Source organism: Papio anubis, chromosome 1, assembly GCF_008728515.1.
Source record: "Papio anubis isolate 15944 chromosome 1, Panubis1.0, whole genome shotgun sequence".
In the NCBI taxonomy this organism is placed as follows: Eukaryota; Metazoa; Chordata; class Mammalia; order Primates; family Cercopithecidae; genus Papio; species Papio anubis.
In genome coordinates, this window is record NC_044976.1 from 44,490,759 (window position 1) to 44,503,801 (window position 13,043).

Below are 13,043 nucleotides of genomic sequence, written 5' to 3' on the forward strand. Positions count from 1 at the left end.
TGTGAGGCAGCCGGGCACAGTGGTTCCCACCTGTAATCCCAGCATTTTGGGAGGCTGAGATGGGCCAATTGCTTGAGCTTAGGAGTTTGAGACCAGCCTGGGCAGCATGGCAAAACCCCATCTCTACAAAAAATACACAACTTAGCCAGGCATGGTGGTGTATGCGTGTAGTTCCAGCTACTTGGGAGGCTGAGGTGGGAGGATCGCCTGATCACCTGAGCCCATGGAGGTTGAAATCATACCACTGCATTCCAGCCTGGGCAGCAACAGAATGAGACCCCATCTCAAAAAGAAAAAAAAAAAATAGGAGGCTTGCATTGATTCTGGCATTCTGTCCTTCCCAGGAGAGGGACAGAAGAAAGACCTCATTGGAGTCAGCCATGTGCTTCTGTGTAGAAGGTATATTCTGGCATCCCAGGGAAACCAGACCAAGGGACTCAGCTTTGCTGAAAGGGCTGCTGCACTTCTGTGCAGTTCATTGCTACACTATTTATAATGGAGGTTCTAAACCTACAGTTAGTGGAAATTGACAGGCTTAGAACTGTTCAGAGCTTGCTGCCTGGGCATAGAAAGTCATGGTCACTGTTGTCCTAAGCCTGGACCTTGTCTGTCTTTGGGCATTAAAGCAGGATATCAAAGCAGTGAAACGAGTCAGCATCAAGCTGAGTAAGATGAGTTTATTCTCCATGGATTTGTTTCCTTGCTCACAGTTTACTGTCTTTGGAGGGAGAAAGTGAGGGTACATGTGGAGTATTTGAGGGCCCTGAGAGTCTGGTGATTCTGAAACTCAACTTTGTCCTTGGGAGAAGGATCTCACCTTCTTTGGCTCAGATTCTCTTAGCCTAGAAGCCAGCCTTTTAGTGTGATGATGGCCCTTTTCCAAGAATCAGTAAATTTCTCAATCACTAGCTGTCACTTTAGAAGATACCACCAAGAGAACAGGGATCCCAGGGAATTGGAGACATACTTGACCTTTAAAGCAAAGCTCTCATTGTGCTTAGGTGCTTTCCCCCCAAAAAAATTGACTGAGATTAGCTGGATTAGCTAAAATAGCACATCCTAGATTTTTAGAGAAACTCAGCGTACATCTATCTGACCTGACCTTTTTATCATATAGAAATAAATTTAACATGTCTAGACCTTGTATATAGTTGCACAACTGTAATGTGAGTACTGAGCACTAGTTACTACTGGCTGCTCTTCTCTGAGATGATTATCTCTCTATTTAGATTCCCCACAGTTAGCATTTAGAACTAAATCTTCCCTATTCAAATGGCTTTGATTGAGAATACCACCTGACCTTTTCAGCCTGCCTGGATCTGTAGACTCCAGCTTTGAGTTAATGTGTGTAACATGCTTAGTACTTTACAAATGTTAGCATCTGTATTATCTCTTAGCAAATCACTGCAGAAGATCTAGGGGGCAAGAATGGACATAAAAGCCCAATTTGTGACTGTAGGCTGTACTTACCCAGCTGTTGAGACAGGCAGCACTGATTGTTCCACGCATATCCCACTTGACATTAGATTGTATCCTCAAATCTTATACATCCTGAAATTTACATCCACAGGATATTCCATGACCCTTTACCATCACTTTTAAGTTTTGAATCTGTTGAATAGTATGAGGCCTGTTAATTTGAAAGTAGGTTCATTTATTCCATACAGTTCAATTCAGTATTAAATATCTACTACATAAGTAGATTACAGTGTCAGTAATGTCAGTTCAGTAGGTACACACCAAGCCACTCTGGAAATGGAAACTTCCTACTTTTTTTTTTTTTTAATTAATAAACTTTATTTCTTAGAGTAGTTTTAGGTTCACAGCAAAATTGAGGAAGATACTGAGATAAACCATATACCCTCTGCCCTCACCTATGTATAAGCTCCCCATTATCAGGTCCCTACCGGAGTGCTGCATTTGTTACAGTTGATGAGCCTGCACTGACACATCACCCAGGCACTACTAGTTTACATTAAGGTTCACTGTTAGTGCTATACATTTTGTGTGTTTGGGCAACATTATCATGATACCTATTTACCATTATAGTATCATACAGAGTCTTTTCATTGCCTAAAAATTATCTGTGCTCTGCCTATTTATTTCTTTCGCCCCTTAACTCCTGGCATCCAGTAATCTTTTTACTGTCTCCACAGTTTTGCCTTTTCCAGAATGTCACATAGTTGGAATCATACAGCAGCCTTTTCAGATTGGCTTCTTTCACTTAGTAATACATACTCAGGTTTCCTCCATGTCTTTTCATGGCTTGATAGCTCATTTCTTTCTAGCACTGAATAGTATCCTGTTGTCTGGTTATACCACAGTTTATTTTTATCCACTCACCTACTGAAGGACATCTTGGTTGCTTCTAAAGTTTTGGCAATTGTGAAAAAGCTGCTATAAACATCTGTGTATAGGTTTTTGGGTAGACATTAATTTTTAACTTATTTGGGTAAATAAGGAGCACAATTGCTGTATTGAATGGTAACAGTATATTTGGTTTTGTAAAAAAACAAACAAACGAACAAAAATTCTTCAAGTTGGGCGTGGTGGTTCACACCTGTAATCCCACACTTTGGGAGGCCAAGGCGGGCAGATCACTTAAAGTCAGGAGTTCGAGACAAGCCCGGCCATCATGGTAAAACGTTATCTCTACTAAAAATACAAAATTAGCCTGACATGGTGGTGTGCATCTGTAATCCCAGGTACTTGCGAGGCTGAGGCAGGAGAATCACTTGAACCTGGGAGGCGGAGGTTGCAGTGAGCCAAGATTGTGCCACTGCACTCCAGCCTGGGCAAAAGAATGAGACTCTGTCTCATAAAAAGAAAAACTCCCAAACTGCCTTCCAAAGGGATGGTACCATTTTACATTCCCACCAGCAGTAAATGAGTAGCTCCTGTTGTGTCATATCCTTGCCAGCATTTGGTGGTGTCAGTGTGTGGATTTGGGTCTTTTTTTTTTTTTTAAAGGCAGGATCTCACGCTGTCATTCAGGCTGGAGTATGGTGGCACAATCACAGCTCAATACAGCCTTGAGCTCTCAGGCTCCCAGATTTTGGCCATTCTAATCTATGTGTAGTGCTATCTCATTTAATTTTCAATTCCTGGTGGAGCACGATGGCTTACACTTGTAATCCCAGCACTTTGGGGAGGCCTAGGCAGGCTTTGCTTTTTTTTTTTTTTGAGAGAGAGTCTAGCTCTATCACCCAGGCTGGAGTGCAGTGGTGCAATCTCAGGTCACTGCAACCTCCACCTCCCGGGTTCAAGCGATTCTCCTGCATCTTCCTCCCAAGTAGCTGGGACTACAGGCGTGTGCCACCATGCCCAGCTGATTCTGTATTTTTAGTAGAGATGACGTTTCATGTTGGCCAGGCTGGTCTTGAACTCCTGACCTCAAGTGATCTGCCCGCCTCAGCCTCCCAAAGTGCTGGGATTACAGGCATGAGTCACTGCACCTGGCCTTGCATATAACTTTTGACTGCCCCGAAACTTAACTGCTAATAGCCTTCTGTTGACAGAAGCCTTACTGATAACATAGTTGATTAACATGTAATTTGTATGTTTTGTGTATTATATACAATACTCTTATAACAAAATAAGCTATAGAAAAGAAAATGTTATTAAGAAAATCACTGGAAGAGAAAATATACTTACTATTCATTAATTGGAAGTGGATCATCATAAAGGTCTTCGTCCTCATCATCTTCACATTGAGTAGGCTGAGGACAATTAAGGATTGGTCTTGTTATCTCAGGAGTGGCAGAGGCAGAAGAGGTGGAGGAGGTGGAAATGGATGCAGGAGGGGCAGGCACATTCTGTAACTTTTACTGAAAAAATTTATGTATAAGTGAACCCATACGGTTCAAACCTGTGTTGTTCAAAGGTCCACTGTAATCCAAATCAACCTTCTAATACCACTATACCACTTTGCCTTATGACAGCAAAATATACCTAACTCCTCTCTTCAGTACCTTGTAATTTTGCTGTCATTCATTTCACTTATATATAAGCACGTGTGTATGTGTATGTATAATGTATGTAAAAGCATACCTAATCACATACATTGTTGCTGTTACAGGTTAAGCACCCCTAGTCCAAAAATCCGAAATCCAAAATGCAAAACTTTTTAATTACCAACATGAACCTCTCAGGAAATGCTTGTTGGAGTCTTTTAGATTTTGGGCTTTCAGATTTGGGATATTCAGCTGGTTGGTATAGCACAAATATTTCAAAATCAGGAAAAAATTTGAAATTTAAAACACTTCTGGTCTGATAAGGGATACTTATCCTATATTATGTTTAACAGACTTACCTATTAGATAAATTAAGAATAAGAAAAACAAGTTTTTGGTTTACCTTCACTTCTCCAGTGTGCTTGCTTGTTTCATGTAGAGTTCAGTTTCTCCCCTATATAATTTTCTCTCTGAACAACTTCTTTTAACATTTCTTGCAAGGCAGATCTACTGCTATGAAATCCCCCATTTTTTGTTAGGGAAAATTTTTATTTCTTTCTCACCTTTGAAGTATAATTTCACAAGGTACAGAATTTTAGGTTGCTTGCTTTTTTTTTTTTTTTGTCTCTCAACACTTTTAATATTTCACTCCACTATCTTCTTGCTTGTGCGGTTCGTGAGAAGTTGGATGTAATTCTTGTCTTTGCTCCTCTGAAGATAAGGTGTTTTTTCCCTCTGGCTTCTTTTAGATTTTTGTGTGTCTTTGGTTTTCTATAGTTTGAATATGATATGTCTAAGTGCAGTTTTTTTCCTGAATTTATCCTGCTTGGTATTTTCTGAGCTTCCTGAATCTATGGCTTGGTGTCTGACTTTAATTTGGGGAAATTTTACGTCACTATTGCTTCAAATAATTCCTTTCCTTTCTCTTTTTCTTCTTGTATTCCTGCTACGTATATATCACACCCTTTGTAATTGTCTCACAGTTCTCTGATATTCTGGTGTTGGTTTTTATTTTCAGTCTCTTTTTTCTTTGCTTTTTAGATTTGGAAGTTTCTGTTATCATATCCTCAAGATCAGAGATTCTTTCCCCAGCAGTGTTCAGTCTATTAATGAGCCCATCAAAGGCATTCTTCAGTTCTGTTACAGTGATCTTTAACATTTTCTTTTGATTCTTCCTTAGAATTTCTATTTATATTATCCATCTGTTCTTGTGTGTTGTCTATTTTTCCCATTAAAGTTCTTGGCATAATTAATCATGGTTTTGAAAAATTCCTAATCTGATCATTGCAACATTCCTGTCATTTCTGACTCTGGTACTGATGCTTGTTCTGTCTCCTCAAATTGTTTTTTGCTCTTTAGTGAGCTTTGTAATTGTTTTGTTAAAAGGCAGACGTGATGAACTGAGTAGAAGTAACTGTGATAGATAGGCCTTTCATAATGTATTGGTAAGGTGTAGGGGAGGAGAAGTGTTCTATAGCAGGGATCCGCAACACCTGGGCCACAGACCAGTACTGCTTGTGGCCTGTTAGAAGCCAGGCCACACAGTAGGAGGTAAGCGTCAGGCAATCAAGTGAAGCTACATTTGTATTTACAGCCACTCACATTACTGCCTGAGCTCTGCCTCCTGTCAGATCAGCTGTGGCATTTAGATTCTCATAGGACCATGAACCCTATTGTGAACTGTGCATGCAAGAGATCTAAGTTGCACACACTTCTTATTAGAATCTAATGCCCTATGATCTGTCACTGTCTCCCATGACCCCCCAGATAGGACCGTCTAGTTGCAGGAAAACAAGTTAAAGGCTCCCACCGATTCTATATTATGGTGAGCTGTATAATTATTTCATTATATATCACAGTGTAATAATAATAGAAACAAAGTATACAATAAATGTAATGTGCTTGAATTATCCTGTAAACCCCCTGCCTCCCCACTCCCTGGTCCATGGAAAAATTATCTGCCATGAAACCGGTTCCTGGTGCCAAAAAGATTGGGGGAATGCTGTTCTCTAGTCTTGTGACTCGGTCTCAGTCTTTTGATGAGCCTTTGACCCTGGACTGTGAACTTCTCCAGTGCTTCTCAGTTTTCCCCCCACACCATAGTTGGGACAGAATGGTTCTTGGCTGCTGGAATTGGGTATTTCTTCCCCCAAGTAGAGCTGGCATTGATGAAATCCCAGCAAGTTAGGTGCAAACAAAATAGTTTCTCCCAAGGACAGGCCTCGTTAAGAACAGAATGCTCTGGCGTGTATCAAAACAGTTCCTTTTCCCTCCTCCTGCTGGAATCATGAGATTTTCTTCAGTAATCACTGTGAGGATCCAGTAGGGCTCCTTTGGACAAAACTTACAAAAATATGGGGGCCCCCGCATGACTAGATCCCCCTGGAGTTTTTAACTCTCAGCATAATCCCCATTGAGCTTCTAGCAATTCCTCAGTTACAGTTCGAGTTTTCCTGCCGTGGAGGTTTTTGCTTAAGAATTTCTGCTCTGGCCAGGGGCGGTGGCTCACGCCTGTAATCCCAGCACTTTGGGAGGCCGAGGCAGGTGGATCACGAGGTCAGGAGATTGGGACCATCGTGGCTAATACGGTGAAACCCTGTCTCTACTAAAACTACAAAAAAAATTAGCTGGGCGTAGTGGCGGGTGCCTGTAGTCCCAGCTACTTGGGAGGCTGAGGCAGGAGAATGGCGTGAACCCGGGAGGCGAAGCTTGCAGTGAGCCGAGATCGCGCCACTGCACTCCAGCCTAGGCAACAGAGCAAGACTCTGTCTCAAAAAAAAAAAAAAAAGAATTTCTGCTCCAGTAAGTTGTACCTCACTGTGTCTGCTGTCTGTCCAGTTTTGGGGGCAATGGTTCATCCTGTGACATTACTTGGCTGACAGATCTAAGAAGAGATTTTTTTTTTTTTTTTCAGTTTGTTCAGCTTTTTACTTGTTAAAACAGAGTGGTAACTCCTAAGCTCTTTGCATGCCAGGCCAGAACTGGAAGTCAGTTTTTTTATTTTTATAACTTGTAGGGTATTTCATTGTATAACTGTACCACAATTTATTCATTTTCTTCATTTTCTTATTGGTGAATATTGCATCCGTCTAGGCCCAGTTAGGAGACAGATAACAGACAAGTGATTTAAGCAAGATTTAATAAAAGTAATACAAACTATGACAATAAGAGCATAACTTTAACATGTGAGAAAACTCCATAGGATGCTATAGAGCTGAAGGAGAGTTCTCAAGGAAGAACTAACTTGAACGGAAGATTCTCTAGGCTGGATTCAGGCTTTGTTGTAGTTGCAGCCCACTGGATATAGTTGCAGCCCACTGGATGGCAGAGATGTTTTCTGATTCCCAGCCCAAAGCTGGTCCACAGTTACTCAGCAATCAGGGAATAGCCCTCTGGAGCACAGGTGAGTCAGGTCTAGAGAGAAAGAGAGTGGAGGTGCTGCTGTGAGCACTTTGTGTCCTCAGGAAGGACGTGAAAGACAGTTCCTGGGGGTTGGGTGTGTTGAGCAAGCAAACAGAGTCAGTGGGGCCAGGCCTGGAGCACATAGTATCTTTGTAGGTAAGGCTATGGAAAGGTGTCTATGTGATTGGTGCAGAGCAATCCACATATCCACGTTCTCACACCACTGACTGATAATGCAGTTGCTAGAATTAGCACCAAGAGCCTGTTCTTTCTGCAGTGTGCCTCCAATACCCTCTACTGAGAAAGGTTAACATCATGCTTACTGTAGAGGATAGATGATGCTTAAAGGAATTCTCTCCTTTATCTCAGAGCAGGTATTGAAGGATTAATTTGGAGCTTAGTGGCATTAAATTGATAACCAGCGTAGACATTTAGATTGTTTATACTTTTCCACTATTATAGTCATCAGTGCTGCAGAAACATCCTTCTTCATATTCTTTTTGTATATATATACACAGACTTTTTCTGGCATATATGTGGAGGCATGGAATTGCTGAGTCTTGGAATAAACTGTATAAATTTTCAGGAATAGGATCAATAGGTTGGAAGGCATGCATATTTTAATGATGTTTGTTACATATTCTCTAACTGATTTTACAAGAATATTCTGGAACTAAGAGTGTGCCTTCCATAAAAACATGCAGTCCTTATCATTCAAGGTTAAGCTCAAGCCCTAGTGTTAAGCAGGAAGATCCAGCTACCAATTCCAGGTGAGGACTCCTGCTGCGTGGAAGATGACAAAGATCGTAATAATGCCAGCCGTCAGTAGGAGTCCACAGACCCTGGCCCACTGCTTCTTCTGTGGGTTTGAAGCTGTCAAGGAGGACTCGACATTCAAGACACTGGTTGGAACAGCATTTCACTCACAGAAAGGATAGATACAGCAAGATCAGAGTGTGAAGTGCACCAATCCCTCATGGCCATTGGGTCCCTCCAGTGGCCTGCGGAGGGTGATGGACTGCACACATCCTTTTCATGCTACTGGCAAAGATCCCATTCCATCCTGTGGTGAGCAGATACACTGGTGGGGCTGGCCGTGTGCCACGTGACGCACACACTTAAGCAATACAAAGAAGTTGACTCCATACCCAGAAGAGGGGAAAAGTTTCTCCTAATAAGGAAGAAGAATCTCGGGCCAAGTGACAGCTTGCCACACAGCTTCCTTATGAGGGAAAGTTCTAGACCCAGGGCACTAATTGGGCAGTCTTGGAGAGGGGTGGCAGGTCATGTGATGGCTACATCCCTTACAGCCAGTAATCCGTCCCTCTTTACTCCCTGACACTTACAGCCTCTTCACCTCTATCTGTGTTGAATCTACTTGGGCTAATTTCATTATCCCTTACTCCTGTTTATGCCCATTGCCACAGGAACCCTCAGGTTACCCGCACCCCATAATCTACACGCCTAAGTCATCTAAACCTCTGAACATTCCCTGCTCTGTCTTATCCTTCCCTGACTCTGGAAACCCTTCCAGTTTACCTTTTGGAATTCCAGTTCTTTATCAGCAAAATCTGTCTCCTAATCTGTTCTCTAAACATTCTGTCTTCTTCCTGTTCTACTGGAATCATAGGGGAAGAGGGAGAGCTTAGAATACTGATTATCTGCAGACTACTCAAGTGTTAGCCCTTTTCTCTCTCATAATCTCAAAGTATTGGGTCTAGTAGTAAGGGTAGATGTCCTCTGTCTTTTCATTACTTTCACTGTCTTCTCCCTAATCTCCCCATACTTAGATCATTAATTTGTATCATTTAATACCTATCATTGCAGCTGTAAAACTCTTCATACATTGCAGTCGTAAGAATTTTAGCTCTTGACTGCAGTTACTCTCTTCAGTTCTACTCCTGTATTATTCTTTTTTTTTTTACAGTTTGTTTATGAGCTGTATTGTGTTATTCTTGATGGTTTCGATACACCCATAGTTGATCACTCCAGTTCTTAAGACTTTCTGTTCTTTGAACTCTTGTCTTCCAGTGAACCTCTCCACTACCCTACCTCAATCACTTATGCCCTAGATCTATACTTTAGACTTTGTCTCCATAATTTCAGTTTCTTTCTTCCTGCTTTCTGAGCACCACCTCTAATCTTTCTATAGCTTGTGTCATCTAGAAACCCTACCTCTGAAAAATAGTCATTTGATCCTGGGACCTTTAATCCTTGGGAACCTTCACTCACTATATTGAGATGTCTTCCAGACATCTGTGTGAATAATTCAGGATGTTTGTCTTGATTTCAAGGAAAAAATAGGGCTAGAGATACAAATGTTGGACTTTCACCATATAAAAAGATCTTAAAGCTGTGTGTCTAGATGTCGTCACCTAGGGAGTGAACATAGACAGAAAGGACTAAAGGTACAAGGACTGAATCCTGGGACATTCCAGTTTTCCGAGATCAAGAGAATGAGGAGAGACCCAAAAGGAAAGAGGAAAACTTAGAAAATACGGTGTCCTGGAAACCACGTAAAAGGAGTATTTCAGAAATAGTATGTGATCACCTGAGCCAAATGATATAGCTAGATCAAGTGACATGAAGTCTGAGTATTGCCAGTGGGATATAGCAATGTGATGTCAGTGTTGACATTGATAGCTGTTTTGATGGAATGGTGGGGGAAAATCTAATTGGTGAGCAAGAAAGAAAGGGAAAAAGAAAATGGAGATAATAACTAAATAATTGGTTCAAGGAGTTTTGCTGTTAGAGCAGAAATGAAATGCAAAGATGGGCGGAGGGATCAAGAGAGTTTTGAAAAAAAGTAACAGTGTCTATGTACATACACGGATGGAAGTGATTCAACAGCAAGAGAAAATCTGATAATGCAAGAGAAAGGAGAATGGCTGATGCAGTGTCCTTCTGTAGTTGAGAGGGGATGGGATCTAGTAAATAAGCAGTAGGTTAGCCTAGTCAGGAGTGCAAATAATCCTTCCCTAGGAATAGGGGAGGATGTGGGGAATGCAGTGCAGATTATGGCTGGGTAGATGTGATAAAGATAGCTTATTGAAGTTCTTCCTTGATTAGTTGAGGCCAGGTGCAGTGGCTCACTTCTGTAATTCCCACACTTTGGGAGGCCAAGGCGGGAGGATCACATGAGCCCAGTAGTTTGAGACTAGCCTGGGCAACATGGTGAAACCCCATCTCTACAAATGATACGAAAATTAGCTGGGCATGGTGTTGCATACCTGTAGTTCCAGCTACTTGGGAGACTGAGGTGGGAGGATCATCTGAGCCTCAGGAGTTCAAGGCTGCAGTGAGTTATGATTGCACGGAACTGTGATTATGATTTTGAGACAGAGCAAGACCCTGTCTCAAAAAAAAACTTTTTTTTTCTCACTGAAATGGAAAGCGAGGTGATTAGCTGAGAGCCTGAAGAGAGAGGATAAAGTATGATACAGTCTTTTAAAAGGATGGGAGAAAGAATACACTGAGAAGTATGGTCTGATTTCCAGTAGTATGAAGTGCCAAAGTTAGTGATCATACACATAAAGAGAGACTAGTCAGCTTTTCTATATGACTTTCTGGAACTTCTCAGGCTAGGATTTTGGAAAGATTGTATGAAGATACTGAAATTACTCCTGACGGAAGACATGATAAAAAGAATGTCATTGATACAGGAATAAAAATCTTTAAAGAGTGAAGGGGATTTCCCAAAGGTTTGTATGTGAATTTTAGCAAGGAGGGGTAATGGTTGTTGTAGTCTGATGACATCATTTCAAACCTGGTTATTTTTACGGAGAACAGAGGGAGAATGCCTGAAGATGAAACGAGCCAGCAGGGTATCTACCCCGCTTCTAGGTCTAGTGGTACAAAGGGTGTGTGAAATCCAACAGCCATCATTTGAGAGAGCTGCAGAGGAAGCTGCATCCACAGGGGACAGTCAAGTTTCAACCTGTTCAGGGTATGTTAAGGGCTGTACTAAATGTGTGTCCAGGGTGCTTGGGAGTACAAAAGTAAATATATGTAACCCAAGCTAGTCATTAAGCAAGGTGTTCTTTTTGGAGTTAGCTCATTGAATGAAGTAGAAAGCTCGTTCTAAGATCTGTATGAAATAGAATTGTATGATTAGGAAATTAACAGTCCAGAGCATTATAGTTGCCTGGACACGATGGCTCACTCCTGTAATTCTAACACTTTGGGAGGCCAAGGTGGGAGAATCACTTGAGGCCAGGAGTTCAAGACTAGCCTAGGCAACATAGTGAGTCCTTGTGTCTACAAAAAAAAAAAAGCCAGGTATGGTGATACGCGCTTGTAGTCCCAGGTGCTCAGTAGGCTGAAGTGGGAGGGAGGATTGCTTGAGTACAGGAGGTCACGGCTGCAGTAAGCTGTAGTCACACCACTGCACTGCTCTCCAGCCTGTGAAACAGAACAAGATTCTATCTAAAAAAAAAAAAAAAAAGCACAAACCATAAAGAAGTACAGATTATATGTTACTAGATTATAAACTGCTACTCAAATATGGATGGGTAGGGAGAAGGTCATGGAGGGCTACATGCAGTGCTAAAGGGATGAGGTATGAAGACTCCGTGGCATGGACTCTTAATTTACCTAAGATCCATGGACCCTGAGTGGTTTCAGAAGTGCCATAAGTCTCCTAAAATTATATTCCCAATTTTGTATATATGTTCATTTTCTTGTGGAGGGAGTTTATCAAAATTTGCCAAAGGTTGTTTTTCAATCTAAAAACTGAATACTTTGTTGTTGTTGTTGTTGTTGTTTTGTTTTGTTTTTTTGGAACAGAGTCTCTCTTGCCCAGGCTGGAGTGCAGTGGTGCAATTTTGGCTCACTGCAACCTCCACCTCCTGGGTTCAAGTGATTCTTGTGCCTTAGCCTCCCAAGCAGCTGGGACTACAGGTGTGCACCACCACACCCCACACCCAGCAAATTTTTTTAATTTTTAGTAGAGACGGGGTTTTGCCATGTTGGCCAGGCTGCTTTCAAACTCCTGACCTCAGGTGATCTGCCTACCTCGGCCTTCCAGATTGCTGGGATTACAGGTGTGAGCCACCACACCCAGGGAAAACTAAATAAGGCTTGAAGAGGCAAAGTGGGTCACAGTGGCTCACGCCTGTAATCAGGAGGCCAAGGTGGGCAGATCACTTGAGGTCAGGAGTTGGAGACCAGCCTAGTCGACTTGGTAAAACCCCATCTCTATTAAAAATACAAAAATTATCCAGGCATGGTGGCACATGCCCGTAATCCCAGCTACTCAGGGCCACAAGGTGTGAGAAGAATGCAAGGAAAACTCTGGAAAAATTAAAATCACATTGTTCTAATGGTGATTACCTGTGAAAAAAAGTAAAAAAGCAGCTTTCACTTTTAATTCAATTTGGTACTGTTTTTGGTCATAAGAATTTGTGAATTGTATGATAAAAATGTTGAACGTTATTAACAGAGGGCAGTGCTGGCAGTTGGAAGACCAGTTAAGAGGCCATTGCATTTATCAAGATGTTAGGGGAATGTTTAAAATAAAGAAAATATATGAATATGAGAAAAATGTAAGAGATTAAATCAGTGGCATGTGGATTGATTATCTTCAAATTCCCTGAGTGATTAATGCCGTGTGTTGATACCCTTAACTTAGATAAGGAATACTAATAGGAAGAGAAGAGTTAGGGGAGGAAGACGAACCCAGGATCAAAT

The 13,043-nt window shown here is 41.6% G+C and overlaps 1 protein-coding gene across 15 annotated transcripts in view; it reads left to right on the forward strand.

Moving 5' to 3' along the window:
* MAST2 (microtubule associated serine/threonine kinase 2) overlaps window positions 1–13,043 on the forward strand; it is a 256,656-nt gene that overhangs the window by 186,430 nt on the left and 57,183 nt on the right. The gene's annotated exons all lie outside the window — the stretch shown is intronic.